We start from the raw sequence: 16,754 nt of genomic DNA, 5'->3' as shown, positions 1-16,754 counted from the left end.
AAATATTTTTAAATGTTTAATTGGAAAATATTTCTGCCCACTGGTCTCTTGGAAAACAAGGTTAAAAAAAGAAAGATTACAAACAAACCAAAAAACCCAAACAAGGAGAAGAAGCTTTAGAGGATTTTAGTTCTTTTTTTTTTTTTTTAAATTGTATGTGTGCTTAGTCACTCAGTCGTGTCCAACTCTTTGTGACCCCATGGACTATAGCCTGCCAGGCTCCTCTGTCCACAGGATTCTCCAGGCAAGAATACTGGAGTGGGTTACCATTTCCTACTCCAGGGAATCTTTCTGACCCAGGGATCGAACTCATGTCTCTTGCATCTTCTGCAGTGGCAGGCAGATTCTTCACCACTGTGCCACCTGGGAATCCCTTTTTGACTGTAAGAAATAGTTCTTTTACATTGGATTCCTCAGTAGTAGACTCTGAGATGAAGGTTCATAAAAACCAGTAAGGAAATGGAACTGGAAAGAGAAGAATTGCAAAGAGGAGTCATACTTCACGCGAAGTCCCTGGGAGGGTAACCCGGCCTCAGTCCTTGTCTGGGGATAGTGTAAATCCTCATCAGGGGACAAGGGAGCCGGATTAGTTAGAGACCACCCACCTCGCTGTCTTGCTAATCACTGGATCAGAAGTCACTGCAATGTAGATTCCCAGGCACTCCTGGATCTACTTGCATAGACAAAGCAGGTCCCTGCAGCCTGAGGACTTTCCTACAACAAAGAGTTGCAGGTCCCAGCTGGAGGGGATTGGGGAGTGACAGATGTGCATGAAGATGGTGAAGGCCTCTAAGGGGATGTGTGCAGACCTCTGACAGCATCTGCATCACTATTCCATGAGGAGTAGTTTGTCAGGGTCTCTCCACAAATTCAGAGCAGGCCTAAGGATGAAGGGAAGAAGGTGTATGAGGTCCATGATGTAAGGTTTGCAGCAAGTCACCATGTTTTCTCTGGTGTCCTTACCCCCTGGTTGAGTCAACAGGAAAGAGATTAAAGAGAAGTTTGGTTTGGAGATGGACAAACTTTGTGATCCTTTCCACCGATAGATCCCAAAGCCTGGGAGGTGGTGGACAGCAAGCAGGTCTGAAGAACAGAAGGAAAATCAATCCTGTAGGGCAGTGGTCCCCAACCTTTTCTGCACCAGGGACCAATTTCATAGAATACAATTTTCCATGGACCAGGAGTGAGGGGATGGTTTCAGGATGATTCAAGCACATTACATTTATCATGCACTTTATTTCTAATCTCATATGCTGCGACTGATCTGACAGGAGGTACTGGTCCATGGCCTGGAGGTTGGGGACCCCTGCTGAAAGGGATACTTGAGTTAAAGACAGGAAAATGGTCTCAAGTCAGGGCTTCACTGGGGAGAAGAAGAATAAGGGGATGGGGAAACACCTGGCACTGAAATAACCATTCTGTGATTGTATTGCAATTATAAAGCTGTATTGAACAGCATATGTAACAATGCAATAGATGAGTTATTTAGGTAACTCTAATACATATTGAATGCACTATCCACATTGCAAGTACTCAGTAGCCACATGGGGTTAACAGCTACTGTATTAGAAAGTGTAGCTCTAGAACATTCCATCATCATAGAAAGTTCTGTTGGACAGTGCTGGCCTAGAGCTTACTCAGTGGATCAAGGGTCAAGATGTAATGGGCCTCATTCTCATTTCAGACTCTTATTTTCTTCCTTCCCATATTCAGCTTATAAAATTTGCCCTGAAGACTTTGCTGAAAAATTTGGAGGACAATCATATAAAGATAATTTTAAAATTTGATGTCTGGAGTTACCTTTGTTAAATGACTTTTGCCTCCATCGATCTAACCCGAGTTTTTAGCAGTTACATGTTAACTCAGATTTAGTATATGCTGAGCCACTGTAACAAGCCAACAGTCATGTTCATTTTCGTTTTGGGTTGCAGCTTTCCCTGATCTTATCATTTGTGTACATTTTAATCTTTACATGGAAAAGGAAGAAAACGTGATCTTAAGAGGCAGGAGGCAAGAAGTTGCACCGGAGTAGAAAAAGGGGTAGAAGCTAACTTGCTCACTGTATCTTTGGTTTCCATTTTCTCATGACCAGGGCTGGGCAGTTCTGCTCAGCTGCTGGGACGAATGCTTCCCAGACCCAGTGACCCACTCTGATTTGGGCAGAGTATTTCCAGCAGTGTGGGATCTGCTGCTGCTTCCACTGCTATCCAGGAGCATTTTTCTTTTTGGTGCAGATTGCTTCCTGGGCCACCATCAGAAGTCCACATTTGAGGAGATCCTGTGTTATAATTGCTCACCGTTTTCCCCACAGTTGAGTTCCAGAGTATCTTAATTGGGGTACCCCCGAAGAAAACCCTGACACAGAGATTCAAGTGCAAGTACTTTGTTTATGGGGTAACTGCAGAAAACACCAGTAGGCGGGTGGTGGGAAAGAGGAAGGAAAAAGAAGGAAGCCTACTAGGATATAGTACCCCACAAGTCTCCCCATGGGAGCTCTGGGAGCCAAGACCTCAGAATTACCCATGAAGGGTGAGAAAACTGGGGTGTTTATCCAGCATGTCTCATGAGGAGTGGGTTGAGGGATGCTGTAGGAGAGGCAGTACAGGGCGTATTGCATGCACGAGCTGAGAACGCCCTCAGACAAAGAAATACAGATCCAGACATTAAGGTTGATGTGCAGGGAAATGAGAGTGTGGAAGGATATGGGGGGTGGGGTGGGGAGGACATCTCCAGAGTCTGCTGCACACTTATTTTTATTTTTACATGGACAAAATACACCTGAGACTCTTAGAGTCCAGCATCCACATCCACAGAGGGCTGATCTACTGCAGCAGAGGAAATAATGAATCACTGCCAAATGGAGAAACAGAAGGATCTTTAATGGGCAAATAGACCTCTGGTCAGAAGATCCCAGACAGTGGAGACTGAGGACAGAGCCTTTGCTCTTGAATGCCTCTGGACTGAAAGAGCAGGGAGGCAGCTTTCCCGCTTTCACACTTAAGACAAGGAATAACTTCTTTTAACCACTTGTCAGAAGATACATGAGCAGCTCTTGTGTTCTTGAATTTCTGAGAGAGACTTACCAAGTGCTTTCTGCTGAGGCTGACGAAGCCAAACTGGGGCATCTGCGTGCCAGGAATATATGGTTGCATATGTGCCACTGTTTATCTGTTTGCAAAATATGCCATATGTTGACAGCCTGACATATGTTGAGCTATAAGCAAGATTAGTCAGAGAGAAAGAAGAGCCAGAGTGTAAGAAAGAGAGGGAGAAGGAGAAACAGGGAAATGAATACAAACCCTGGTGACTTTGGCAAGATAGTGAATTCCTCGAGCATGAGTGATGTGTCTTGATCACCTTTAATCCCCAGTGCCTATGGGTACCTAGTAGATGCTTAGATAGTGCATCCTGAGGCTGAAAAGAACACATGCAAAGTGCTTAGAACCACATCTTCTATCGTGTATGATGCATGGTAAGTGCAGATTGAATTAATGCATGAGAGGATGCTTAGAGCTATAAAGACTTGCAGTTTCTCTCACTCTTTTAAAAACTGATCCTTGGATGTTGGAGCTGGTCCCTGCATCCCCAGGAGTTATCCTACATCCTCTCTGCCGCACTGCTCTGGTGTCTGGACCCTGTGTGTTCCTGCTGCAGCTGCCCCCAGTGCCTCTGGGCTTCTCCCTGCAAGCCAAGGCCCTGTGCAACTGGGGACATACAAAATGCTAAAACTCCTGGAAGAAAATGAAGAGAAAAAGCTTCATGACATTGGATTTGGCAATGATTTCTTGGACATGACACCACAAGCACAGGCAACAAAAGCAAAAATGAACAGCCTGGACAGCATAGAACTCCAGAGCTGTCGTTCATCAAAGGACATAACCTACAAAGTGAAAAGGCAACCTGCAGAATAAGAGAAAACAGTGCAAATCATATATTTGATAAGGGGTTAATATCCAGAATATATAAAGAACTCCTACAACTCAAGGAAATAAAAAAATTGAATATCCCAATTAGAAAATGGGCAAAGGAGTTGAATAGAATTTCTCCAAAGATGATATACAGACAGCCAACAAGCATATGAAAAGACGCTCAGCATCACTAATCATCAGAGCCGTTGCAAATCTAAATCACAATGAGATATCCCCTCACACCCATTTGGATAGCTGCTATCTAAAAACCAGAAAATACAAATGTTGCTGGGGAGGTGGAGAAGTTAATGCTTGTGCACTGTTAGTGGGAATGTAAAACAATGTAACCACTATGGAAAACATGGTGGAGGGTCCTCCAAAAATTAAAAATAGAGCCACCATATGATCCGGAAATTGCACTTATAAATGTATGACCAAAAGAATGGAAACCAGAGTCTCAAAAGAGATAGCCATGTCCAGTGCTCTCCATTCCTGAGTGAAAAAACTGAATCCAGAGGTCTCATGGGCCAATGAATAGAAGATCAGGAGGAAAACACCCAAATTACTGACTCCAACCCCAATTTTCCTCTTCTGCTTGGCTTCAGTTTCTCACAGGCCCATAGACCAGCCCATCTGCATCCTATCTTATGCCTTGTCTTCTCCCATGCAGCCTTCCAGGCCCTAGGGCTCCTGTCCTCCCTAATGCATATTGTGCTCCAGCTGACCTCCCGCCTCCTCTCTTCCCCAGGCATGACGTTGCCTCCATTTCCTCTGGGCCTTTGTCCCGTTTGTGTCCTTCCCTCCTAATCTATCAAAATTCCAGCCATCTTCTGGGTCAATCCAAATAGCACTTCAGCATGCAGCCTTCCCTAGAATACCAGGCTAGAAGGAATTTCTCCATCATCTGTATTTCTATGACACTCTGTAGTCTATTCAGACCATCCATTAGTTCTGCCTTGTATGATGGTAGTTTATGCTAATTTTTCTCTATAAATTACAGTCCACTTGCATGTAGACATCTTTAGAAGCTTCAAGATAGCAATACTTGTTACTGTTCAGTTGCTTTGTCCTGTCTGACTCTTTGCAACCCCCTGGGCTGCAGCATACCAGGCTTTCCTGTCCTTCACTATCTCCTGGAGTTTGCTCAAACTTATGTCTATTGAGTCAGTGATGCCATCCAACCATCTCATCCTCTGCCATCCCCTTCTCCTGCTTTCAATGTTTCCCAGCATCAGGGTCTTTTCCAATGAGTCAGCTCTTTGCACCAGATGGCCAAAGTATTGGAGCCTCAGCATTGGTACTTCCAGTGAACATTCAGGATTGACTTCCTTTAGGACTGACTGGTTTGATCTCCTTGCAGTCCAAGGGACTCTCAAGAGTCTTCCTCCAGCACCACAGTTCGAAAGCATCAATTCTTTGGTGTTCAGCCTTCTTTATGATCCAACTCTCACATTCATACATGACTACTGGAAAAACCATAGCTTTGACTATACAGACCTTTGTCGGCAAAGTGATGTCTCTGCTTTTTAATATGCTGTCTAGATTTGTCATAACTTTTCTTCCAAGGAGCAAATGTCTTTTAATTTCATGGCTGCAGTCACCATCTGCAGTGATTTTGGAGCCCAAGAAAATAAAATCTATCACTGCTTCCACTTTTCCCCCATCTATTTGCCATGAAGTGATGGGACCAGATGCCATGATCTTAGTTTTTTGAATGTTGAATTTTAAGCCAGCTTTTTCACTCTCCTCTTCACCCTCATCAAGAGGCTCTTTAGTTCCTCTTCACTTTCTGCCATTAGAGTGGTGTCATCTGCATATCTGAGGCTGTTGATATTTCTCCTGGAAATCTTGATTCCAGCTTGTGATTCATCCAGCCTGGCATTTCGCATGATGTACTCTGCATATAAGTTAAATAAGCAGGGTGACAATATACAGCTTTTACATACTCCTTTTCCAATTTTGAACCAGTCCATTGTTCCATGTCCAGTTCCAACTGTTGCTTCTTGACCTGCATACAGGTTTCTCAGGAGACAGGTAAGGTGGTCTGGCATTCCCATCTCTTGAAGAATTTTTCCACAGTTTGTTATGATCCACATAGTCAAAGGCTTTAACATAGTCAGTGAAGAAGAAATAGATGTTTTTCTGGAATTCCTTGCTTTTTCTATGATCCAATAGATGCTGGCAATTTGATCTCTGATTCCTCTGCCTTTTCTAAATCCAGCTTGTACATCTGGAAGTTCTCGGTTCATGTACTGCTGAAGCCTAGCTTGAAGAATTTTTTTTTTAGCTTGAAGAATTTTGAACATTATCTTGCTAGCATGTGAAATGAGTGCAATTGTACACTAGTTTGAACATTATTTGGCATTGTCTTTCTTTAGAATGAAAACTGACCTTTTCCAGTCCTGTGGCCACTGCTGAGTTTTCCAAATTTGCTGGCATATTGAGTGCAGCACTTTAACAGCATCATCTTTTAGGATTTTAAATAGCTCAGCTGGAATTCCATCACTTCCACTAGCTTTGTTCGTAGTAATGCTTCCTAAGGCCCACTTGACTTCACACTCAGGATGTCTGGCTCTAGGTGAGTGACCACACCATCATGGTTATCTGGGTCATTAAGACCTTTTTTGTATAGTTCTGTGTATTCTTGCCACCTCTTCTTAATCTCTTCTGCTTCTGTTAGGTTCTTGCTGTTTCTGTCCTTTATTGTGCCCATCCTTGCATGAAATGTTCCCTTGGTATCTCCAATTTTCTTGAAGAGATCTCTAGTCTTTCCCATTCTGTTGTTTTCCTCTATTTCTTTGCATTGTTCACTTAAGAAGGCTTTCTTATCTCTCCTTGCTCTTCTCTGGAACTCTGCATTCAGTTGGGTATACCCTTCCCTTTCTCCTTCTGCCTTTCACTTCTCTTCTCTGTTATTTGTAAGGCCTCCTCAGACAACCACTTTGCCTTCTTGCATTTCTTTTTCTTTGGTCACTGCCTCTTGTACAGTGTTATGAACCTCTGTCCATAGTTTTTCAGGCCCTCTGTCTACCAGATCTAATCCCTTGAATCTATTCATCACCTCTACTGTATAATCATAAGGGATTTGATTTAGGTCATACCTGAATGGCCTAGTGGTTTTCCCTACTTTCTTCAATTTAAGCCTGAATTTTGCAATAAGGAGCTGATGATCTGAGCCACAGTCAGCTCCAGGTCTTGTTTTTGCTGACTGTATAGAGCTTCTCCATCTTCAGCTGCAAAGAATATAATCAGTCTGATTTTGGTATTGACCATCTGGTGATGTCCATGTGTAGTCATCTCTTGTGTTGTTGAAAAAGGGTGTTTGCTATGACCAGTGCATTCTCTTGGCAAATTTTGTTAGCCTTTGCCCTGCTTCATTTTGTACTCTAAGGCCAAACTTGCCTGTTACTCCAGGTATCTCTTGACTTCCTACTTTTGCATTCCAGTCCCCTATGATGAAAAGGACATCTTTTTTGGTGTTAGTTCTAGAAGGTCTTGTAGGTCTTCATAGAACCGTTCAGCTTCTTTGGCATCAGTGGTTGGGGCATAGACTTGGATTACTGTGATGTTGAATGGTTTGCCTTGGAAACAAAATAATCAGTAGCAATTATTGAGTGTTTATGTTAAGCACCACATGAATTGCCTCATGTACTTTTCCCAGTAACCCTATGTAGCAAATACCATCATTAGTCTCATTGTACACATGAGGATCCTAAAACACAGAGAAGTTAAGAAACTTCCCTGAGATAACACAGTTGGGGAGTTAGTCTCAGAGTTGCTGATGCCAAACAAGCTATTATCCATAATGCTACACTTCCTTTTAAGGACTATCTGAGGATTTGGATTTATTTCACTGTTAGAAAATACAGAAAAGGTAATTTTTTAAAAAAGCAGTTCAGTGTTCAAATCTGTAAGAACAGTTGTCTTGCCAGAAAGAAAGCAAAAATGAAGCATAAAAGGTTAATAGCTCAGATTTTCTTCAGTAAATAGTAAATGAGCTTCATCAGATTATTTAACATTTTAACATTCTCCTCTCCCTGTCTAAAGAGTAATGTGTAAATCCTCATCCTCGCTGCATAAATCATTTTATGAAGTGTCATGTTATTTATGAAACCTTTATAATCTAAGGGAAGATAGAGAAAAAACATGAGTCTATTAGTTGGCTTAAATTTTGTGAGACCTCTTATGGCCTCAGAAGGGGAGGAATCAGCTCAGAAGTCTGTCACTCTTGGGTGGATGTAGGCTTATTATGCTTTATTTTTTTATCACTTCAAGTTGAACATAGCCAGCTACAACAGTGTCAGTTCTGTGGGAGCCTAAAGGTTAGTACAGGACTCCTTTCCTCAAACTCCTCATCTACCAGCTCACTGAAGAGATTTTAAGTGCAAGGATATATAGGCAACCACTCCTCAAAGCCCAGCCTTCTAAAGCATTTGGCCTGAAAGAAAAGAAACTCGAGGAGTTAGATCCCAGTTGGTCAGAGTTACTATTATATTTTTCTTGAAGGAATGACAAAGTGGTGGGTTGGAAGTGGGATACAGCCTTGGGTTTACCTGCGAGGCTGTGTGGCGAAGTGCTAAAGCAGGGGACCATCCAGCCATTTAGTAGTTTGATGATACTTGCTTAGCTCTCCAGACTCTCTACACTGCAGTTTCCTCCTGTGTCAAATGGGGAGAATGATATTCATCTTAAAAGGTTGTTAGACTGAATAGCACAGTTCAGCTTCCCAAACTTGAGTCATGCACATATATCACTGTATCAGTCAGGGCAAATTGGAGGAAGGTTTAGTAGAAGGATCTGTTACAAAAGCATGGGCAAGGTTCAAAGAAAGCAGCTAAGGGATAGTGCAAGGACCCAGGACCAGTTGTTGTGGGGAGCTCTGATCATGCAAGGCTTGAAGAAGGCAAGAGAGGCAAACATGGGCTTTACTGGGGAGTGTTTCAAAAAGGCTGCAAGACTGGGGCTCAGGCAACCTGCAGTGACACCCACGGGAGAGGCGGCAGAAGACTGAAGCAGTACATCAGCCTCACTCTTCTCCATCGTCCCCTATCTCCTGCTGGGACTCCCCATTGGCTGAACCCAGCCAGAAGCAAGGGAGCCCACCAGCCTTCAGGGAGGAGGACTGAGTAGAATGGGTGGATGGGGCACAGCAAATGGAGCCCCGGCTGCTCACCACCTCTATTAGCATTTTTCCCATTTCCCTTTTCGACACAACCCTCTTTCCCCCTTTAACAGAAACCCCTCTTAGTAACTTTATATAGTTAACTTTTTATAGTTACTTTAAAAAGGCAACTCTTACATTTCATCTTAAGCAGAGATACCTGTGAAATCACAGATTGGATGTGCTGGTTTTTTCTCTGTAACGTATGCGTTGGGGAGCCCTGCCGCAGTTCAGTACTTGGAATGTAGTAAAGACTCAGTAAAGTCACAGATGAGTGTGCAGTGGAGCCCATTGTGCACATTGAAACTAGCTTTTAAAAACATATATTACTATTAACAATGCACTCTTTTCCCCAAAATATTTTCTAATTGGAGATGGCTAGTTTATAGAAAAGATGATAGAATTTCATATATATTTTTTATAAATGGCCCACCTTAATGAATTTGATTCTGGCCCATTGGTTTTTCATTAGATTCTTTTGGTTTTTCAGGGCAAACAAGTAAATTATCTGGGACTGTTGATAAGTTTTTCTACTTTTTGCTGTTTAAGGTCTTACCATAGTGGCTAGAACCTATGGGGCAGTGTTCAGTGACCGTGAATAATAATGGTGATATCAGGACTTCTTTGCTTCTTTCTTGCTTTAATGAAATGCTTCTAATACTTTTGTTGCTTGTTTGGTAAGATTAGACATGGTGTTGGCTGTTGGCTTATGAGAGAGATTCTTTATCTTGTTAAGGAAGTGTCCGTATAGTCTTAGTTGGCTAAGGATTATTATTAACATAAAGAATGGGCGTTATGTCTTAAGAAATACTTCTTAGATGTCTGTTGAGACTTTACAATCCTAGAATAAATTCTGCTGGATTAAGATGTTTAATTCTTTTAGTATTTTGCTCTACAATTTTTTTCTAGAAGAGTTCCATCTTGGTGGGACTAAAGGAGGGTTCATATGTCTAAAATCATTTTCTGGATTTTGAAGAACTAAACAAAGTGCATACAATTAAAATTTTTTTCTGATAAAGAAAAAATATGTAAAATTGTATATTATTCATATAATGATATTTAAAATAACATTGTATGAGAATTATAGTTGTAGGCTCCAAACAAAATGGGAGCATTCCCCAATAGTCTATAGGTCAGAGTCTCCCTTTACCTCCAGTACTTTAGCAGTTTCTCGAAGGATATAGAGACTGAAAAGTTGGAAGATTCTGTGTATTCACAGCTGAATATTTAAGATAGAATTCCTAGCAGAGATGAACTGAGCCTTTGCAGATCTGCCCCTGTTTCTGAAACTAGATCCAACATAAGACTTTTGTCTTTACTTAGGATAGGTAAATTTAGCCCAGTATGAGCAAGCACAACTAACTAAACAAGTGAGAAGCCAAAATATAAGAAAGTTAAGCATATGTCGTAACATATGTGGGATGGGGGGGGAAACTCTAGACTTGTAATCTGCATAAATCCTGGCCACCTTGATGTCCATCTCAGCTCAGTGCTACATCCGCAAGAAACAACACTCCAGCAACCCAAAATAACTAAAAAGCTATTTAAATTTTTCATGTCATATCAACAAAACATAAAGAAGGACTCGCATTTGTAGCACACAGCGATCTTCTTCCCTTATCTGTCGCCCCAAAACTCCATTTCCTTGCAACCCAAAATTCACTTCTCTTTTTCCCAGAATCTCTCTCCCAGTGTCCCTCGGCTTTCTCTCCAACTCAGTCTGACCTGGCCTTTGTCCTCTCTCCCCTTCTAGATTCATTCTTTTCTTTGCCCTTCTCATTGTGATGCAGTCAAGTTCTTTTTGGTTCCATGCCTCACCCATTGCCCAGATCTGCACATTAAGGCCCAAGAACTATCAGGCAAAGACAAACCCTTTATGGGCAGGATTTTCATTGTGTTTTGTTTTCCTCTCACACACGCAGCAACAAAATTCCCAAGCATTTCCCCAAAGCTCTGCTTTCCTGGGACTTTCATTTTCCTTTCCCAGTGAACGGTTCACCATGTTCTAATCTAATCTCCCCACCCCCACTAATTTGATGACAGAACTAATAAACAACAAAGATGTCAAGAGCACGGAGACAGAGAGACCTGGGTAGCGTAGGACCTGGGGAAGGAACTCTGTGAGTAATGGAGGGTTGGGTCTGTTGGCAAAATTATGGTCACAAAAAGTGCCGTCTCTTCTACTTGGCCTGGTTCCTCTGAAGCTGAAGTTTCCCCAAAAGTATTATTAAGGCCTCAAGAAAGAGGTACAGGAGGGACAAGGCGGCATTAAGCTGTCTTTCTGTTTCTTAAAGCTGGAGGGTTTTCCACGGCTGAGATGCAGGGAGATAGAGGAGGAGGGTCGGTTCTCCCAGCCTTGGGCGGTCCGGCCCTTGCCCTCTGTCACCAGCTCCATCTCTAAAGCCCAGACACCCCCTCCAGCAGAGTGTGGAGCCTATTTTTAAAAGACCAGGCATACTCTGAATGAATAATGACTTCTCTTTTTCTCTACCCTGTGCCAATCAGTGACTCATCAACCATTTTCTAAATGACTATGTTTTCATTCCCCAGTTTCCTTTGCACTGCGATATTAGAGAAGATTAAATGCAGCCCCTAGTTGCCTCTGCTTTTCTGCGTCTTGTTTTAGAGATGGTAATGCCCCCAAAATAGAAGTGTTTCATTGAATGCTGATCATTTAGTGACAAGCAAAAACACACATACACACACACCCACACACACACACACCCCACACACCCTGCGGCATTAGGGAAAGCTCTGTAGGACTTCCGGGAGGACATTGGGTGAAACAGAAGGAAGTGAAGTCTTGGACTATGAAAAATGTGATATCTCAACGGGAACTCATCCCCTACCCCCCACATCATTCCCTGATTTCAGGCCAAGGCCCTTTATCACAGACTCAAGCTACACATTGTCCAGCCACCTTCTATTCCATGCTGTTCTCTGCCCAATGTTTATTTTCCTTTATGAGCCCTTCTGCTTTGCCCCTCCACCCTGGCACCTTTTCTTGCCCCCTGATAGTACCTTTCCTAGTTCCCTGTGGTCCTGTTAGCACCCTTCCCCCAGGAAAACTCTGCTTCTTTGCCAGGGTGTTCTCTGCTTACTCCTGTATGTGGCTGTTTGCAAAATGAGGCTTGTCTGTCACCCCAAGAGTGAAGAGAGAGTTTGGATGGTGAATATAAACCCATCATCATTTCTGAGACAAACTCAGTCTGTCCTGCTGCCGACGGGCTGTGGTCTTCTCTTTACACACACACTCTCACACACACAAACGTCAAAAAACCCAATACAAGTTTCTCCACTATCTGAAAGTAAAGTGTTCCTATGAAAACTTTCAGGAAGCAATGACCTTCAGCCACATCTTGCTAAGGGATGCACTCAATAAATCGAGGTAAATTCCAGGTGTTCCCAGACCTGGGTGAAAGCATGGTGACTGGCTGCTGAGGTGCTGAGCACAGGTCCCAAGAAGGAGTGTGGCAGCGACCCTCTCACTTCTGGGGGTGCTCACTGCCTCTGTAACCTGCTCCTTGCAAAACAAACGCTGGGCACTATTTCCCCCTTTTGCCTTTTCTTGTAAAAGTGAGAATTTCTTTGGATTTGTTTTGGTTAGGGAATACAGGTGTGGATGTATGTCTTTCGTAAAAGCATAGTGGCCTAAGGCAAACTTCCCAAAGCAGGGCGTGGTGGTGGGGGGAAGTGGGGTGCCTGCTCTGTAGCCTGGGTGCTCTGTGGATTATGTCAACATGGTTCCCTTGTGCAGAGACTTCCAGCTAGGTTTAAATTATTGAGAGTTCTGGAAGTAGATCAGAAGGTGGGAGTACCATGAGGTTCAGACATTGATTCTGCTCAGTCACCTCTTTGGGCTGACTGTCCCTTGACCTAAGGTCACTGCTTCTTTTAGGGAAGCCTGTGTGACCGTCTTCTCTGGATAACCTCTCCCCTCATCCCTGTAAGCCTGGGGATGGTAATAGCTCTGCTGCCTCTTGCTCTGAGTTCCTGCGTTTCCCCACCCACTGCCATTGGCCCTGCCCTCTGTGAAAGAACCCTCTGCAAATCATCCTTATGGGAATATTCCATCTGTTTCCTGTTGGGACCCTGACTGGCCCTATCCTCCTCTCTTCTCCATTCACATCCCACCTCTTGGCCCTGTTTTGCTCTGATTTTTCTCTTGCCTCCTGCAGCATCTTCTGCCCTCCTCAGGCAGTGGTCTGAGTGGGAGTTACATGAACATCAGTTGGTCAGCATACACTTGCTGGAAAGGAAGGCTAAGGACTGATTTGGAGCTGGATTATTGACTGTGTCCTCAAACCCTCCACATTACAATCTACTTGTTCTAAGCCTGCGGGGCTTCTTCCTCTGTGAACCATTCTAGGATCATTTAAGGCCACAGGATATCTATAGCAACTGAATCTCAATAGTCATAATCATCCTAACCATCGTCATGGCTGCCAATTGCTGATTGCCAACTCTGAACCAGGCACTGTGCCTGGTGTTCTGCCTCTGTACATCAAATGGAAGTTTCCATCTCACTCTTCAGGGTTGCTTCCCCAAGGTATGTGGGAAAGGGACGGATTGATTCCCAGTCCCCTCTCAACTTGTCCGCCCCATCATTCCACTTCTCTGTGTATTACTCTCGACTCCACCAGGAGGCGTTACAACATCCCCAAGGATACATGTCCGACTCTGAGAAGGACCTTCCTCTTGGTAAGTTGCTGTTCCCTCTGCAAGGATCCCTGGGAGCTTTAGGAAGTAATTGTGAGTCCCAGCTCTCACTTTCCTCCTTTGCATAGGCGCACCCTTATGTGGGTCTCTCGGTCTGTACTCAAGGTTGGAGGAGCAGCAAAGGGGGAAAAAACATATGTGAAGGAAAGGCTGGAACCTCAGAAACACACGAGAAGTTGAAGTTTTCTTGGAGAGGGTAGAAACACTTAGAGGAAGACCCCAGTTCCTCAGCTAGCTCCCTTGCTCTCTCTGCAGAGAGGGCTCCTCTCTGCGGAGTACCATCCTTCCACATGCTCCTCCCGCCTTTTGGAAATGTTTATCCGCTGGAGCTGTTCTCACCCAGGATACATTCCTTTCTCGGAGCGGGACCTTTCCCCAGCGTGAGTCAGTCAGTGAGTCAGTTAAGCAGTGGTGTTCTGTCCACTGGTCCTCCAGTGCTGCCCCCCAGGAGAGAGACATACATGTGTTTACTCTTCAGATTATCCAACAGTAGGTGTGGATCTTGTTTCTCTCTTTCCCTACTACTTTGCCTACTACTCCCCACTCCCCGGCATGTGGCAACAGGCTCTTTAGTGGCCTCCCCTTTAACTAAATAAAGACCCAGCCCAGGTCCGAAAATGACCTCTTGTGAGAATCATTGCATTTCTCAGCTAAGGTCCCTCCTCTGTCCTGAGCTCTGTCTGAGATGGCAGTTGCTTCCATTGCCCCAGTTTCATATGCTTTAGCTCTAGACCCTTACAACCTTCTGGGTTGGCTATGGTTCTTCTCTCACATTCTGCCCTAAGTGAATGACCCTCAATCTTGGGAATTGGCCTTCTTCCCTTTCTCTCTCACCCCTCTATCATGTCCATCACCAAGTCCTGGCGATATTATCTCCTTGTCTTTTTCTTATTGGCTTCCCTGATCTCAGATGGTAAAGAATCTGCCTGCAATGCAGGAGACCCAGGTTCAATTCCTGGGTTGGGAAGATCCCCTGGAGAAGGAAATGGCAACCCACTCCAGTATTCTTGCCTGGGAAACCCCATGGACAGAGGAGCCTGGTGGGCTGCAGTCCACGGGGTCTCAAAGAGTCAGACACAACTTAGTGACTAAACCACATGTACCTCTCTCCTTTCTCCACCTTCTCCACCCCTCCTCCTGCTGCCTTCATGTTGACTGCCAGACACTCTTGTTATCTTCCCACCCTTTTTATCCCTTAACTAAACTATAAGCTCCACAAGGGCAGGGAGTCTGTCCATCGAATTCACGGCTGTACCTCTGGTACCCCGCCTGGTGTCCGGCAGATAGTAGGCACTCAATACTCATTTGCTGAATGAATAAATAAATTATTGAGTCCAATTCACTTATCTTGGAGGCTGTAGAGATAAAGTCCCTAGCACTATCTTGCATACAACAAGCTGCGAAGGAATACCTATTGGATAAATGAATATTTCTTTTGCTCAAGGTCACAGAGCTAATTAGTGACAGTACTTAAGTCAAAGCTTGTAACTCCAGTTGATTCTTAGCCTTCATTGAATCTTAGAAACATCTAGGGGGCTTAAACAATTCGCAGGTCCAGGCTGCACCCTGGACCATTTAGACCAGACCTTCTTGGTGGAGTTGGTGATAGGAAGCCAGGTATCAATCATTTTCAAAGCTTCCTAGGTGATTCCAATGTGCAAACAAGGCTGAGAACCACAGAAAACCCTGAAGTAGGCCCAAGGTAACCCCCTGTTTCTCATCCTGCATCTAATAGAACATTTTTGAGAAAAATCGAAAACCTTGCTAAATGGATTGAACCCTGGATTCAGATGTGAAGAAATAGTGGTAGCCAGGGGAGAAGGGGAGCTCACCCTCATGTTGGCTTGGAATCACACCATGGTGAGAAGCAGCATGTACTCATTTTCAGAAGTGTGTCTTGAAGACAGAGAAGTAGTCTTATAAGGTGGGTGGAGGCATTGGAAGAAGTGATGGGAATGTGTTTGGGACTGGTTACCTCCTGGGAAGCTGCTGCCTAATAATCCTCTTAGACCACAGAAGAGTAACTCCAGAGAATTAGTCCAGTTCAGTTCAGTCACTCAGTTGTGTCTGACTCTTGCCTTGAGAACCTTAGAGTTAAGGAGGATTCTTTTGTTTGCATCATTTGAAATGGACAAACCTCCAGGCATGTTTACCAAGGAAATCAGTTTAGACAGTGATGGAGAAAAGGCTAGAAGAGTCATTTTCTCCTTGGAAAACATCATACTGGAGATACCAGTACTTGGCAGTTCATTTCATCCCCAAATCACCAAACTCTTTTGTTGAGGCTTATTTTCAGAACTGTTGTATGTAAAGATGAGAATTATGACTTGAAAGAGAAGCAAGAAAAGAAAGGATGAGTAGCTTGTCCAAGGAATGTCATTGAAGTCACTGAGAGAGTGCTGTTTTCTGAGATTCTGACTCTTGAGTCCCAGGCTCCACCCTTTGGATCCTACACTAAGCATGCAGGGCTAACTTCATACCAGTTGAACTCCTTACAGTGACAACTTTTTAGACCCGTTACAGGCTTTCTTAAAATGTGAGGAAAGAGGAAAGTAAACCACCATTCAATAGCAAAGATTTGAATTTGCTTTTGTCTATTTACAACATATATAATAAATAGATGTCAACATTGACATATAAAGAACTCATATAAAGTATTTAAGTTTGGTTTTATAACTCAGTATAATGTTTAATCAAAATGCTATCTTTAAAAAATAGACCCAAGCTTCTATTTACAAAAAATTGCCCAGGGGGATTTTGCAGAGTTTTGGCAGTGCATAAGCAGACCTGTCAATTAGTTCTAGGTTTTAGCCATTTGGTTGGCATCTGTGGGAGAAAGAGACAAAGGAGGAAAAAAGGTCATATGAATTTCAGGGCTTTAGTAAGACGGAATCCTGTGTTTTGGGTGGGAAAAAGCACAGCAGTTAATATAAAGTTGATGAGTTAGTTTCTCCAAATGGAAACTC

The 16,754-nt window shown here is 43.5% G+C and overlaps 1 pseudogene; it reads right to left on the bottom strand.

The window, feature by feature from the left end:
- Window positions 1-3,125, bottom strand: part of LOC139034108 (elongation factor 1-beta pseudogene) — a 39,910-nt pseudogene extending 36,785 nt beyond the window's left edge.
- Window positions 3,126-16,754: the final 13,629 nt, after the last annotated feature.

This window comes from Odocoileus virginianus, unplaced genomic scaffold (genome assembly GCF_023699985.2).
Source record: "Odocoileus virginianus isolate 20LAN1187 ecotype Illinois unplaced genomic scaffold, Ovbor_1.2 Unplaced_Contig_25, whole genome shotgun sequence".
In the NCBI taxonomy this organism is placed as follows: domain Eukaryota; kingdom Metazoa; phylum Chordata; class Mammalia; order Artiodactyla; family Cervidae; genus Odocoileus; species Odocoileus virginianus.
This window is presented reverse-complemented; position numbering and strand designations above follow the sequence as displayed.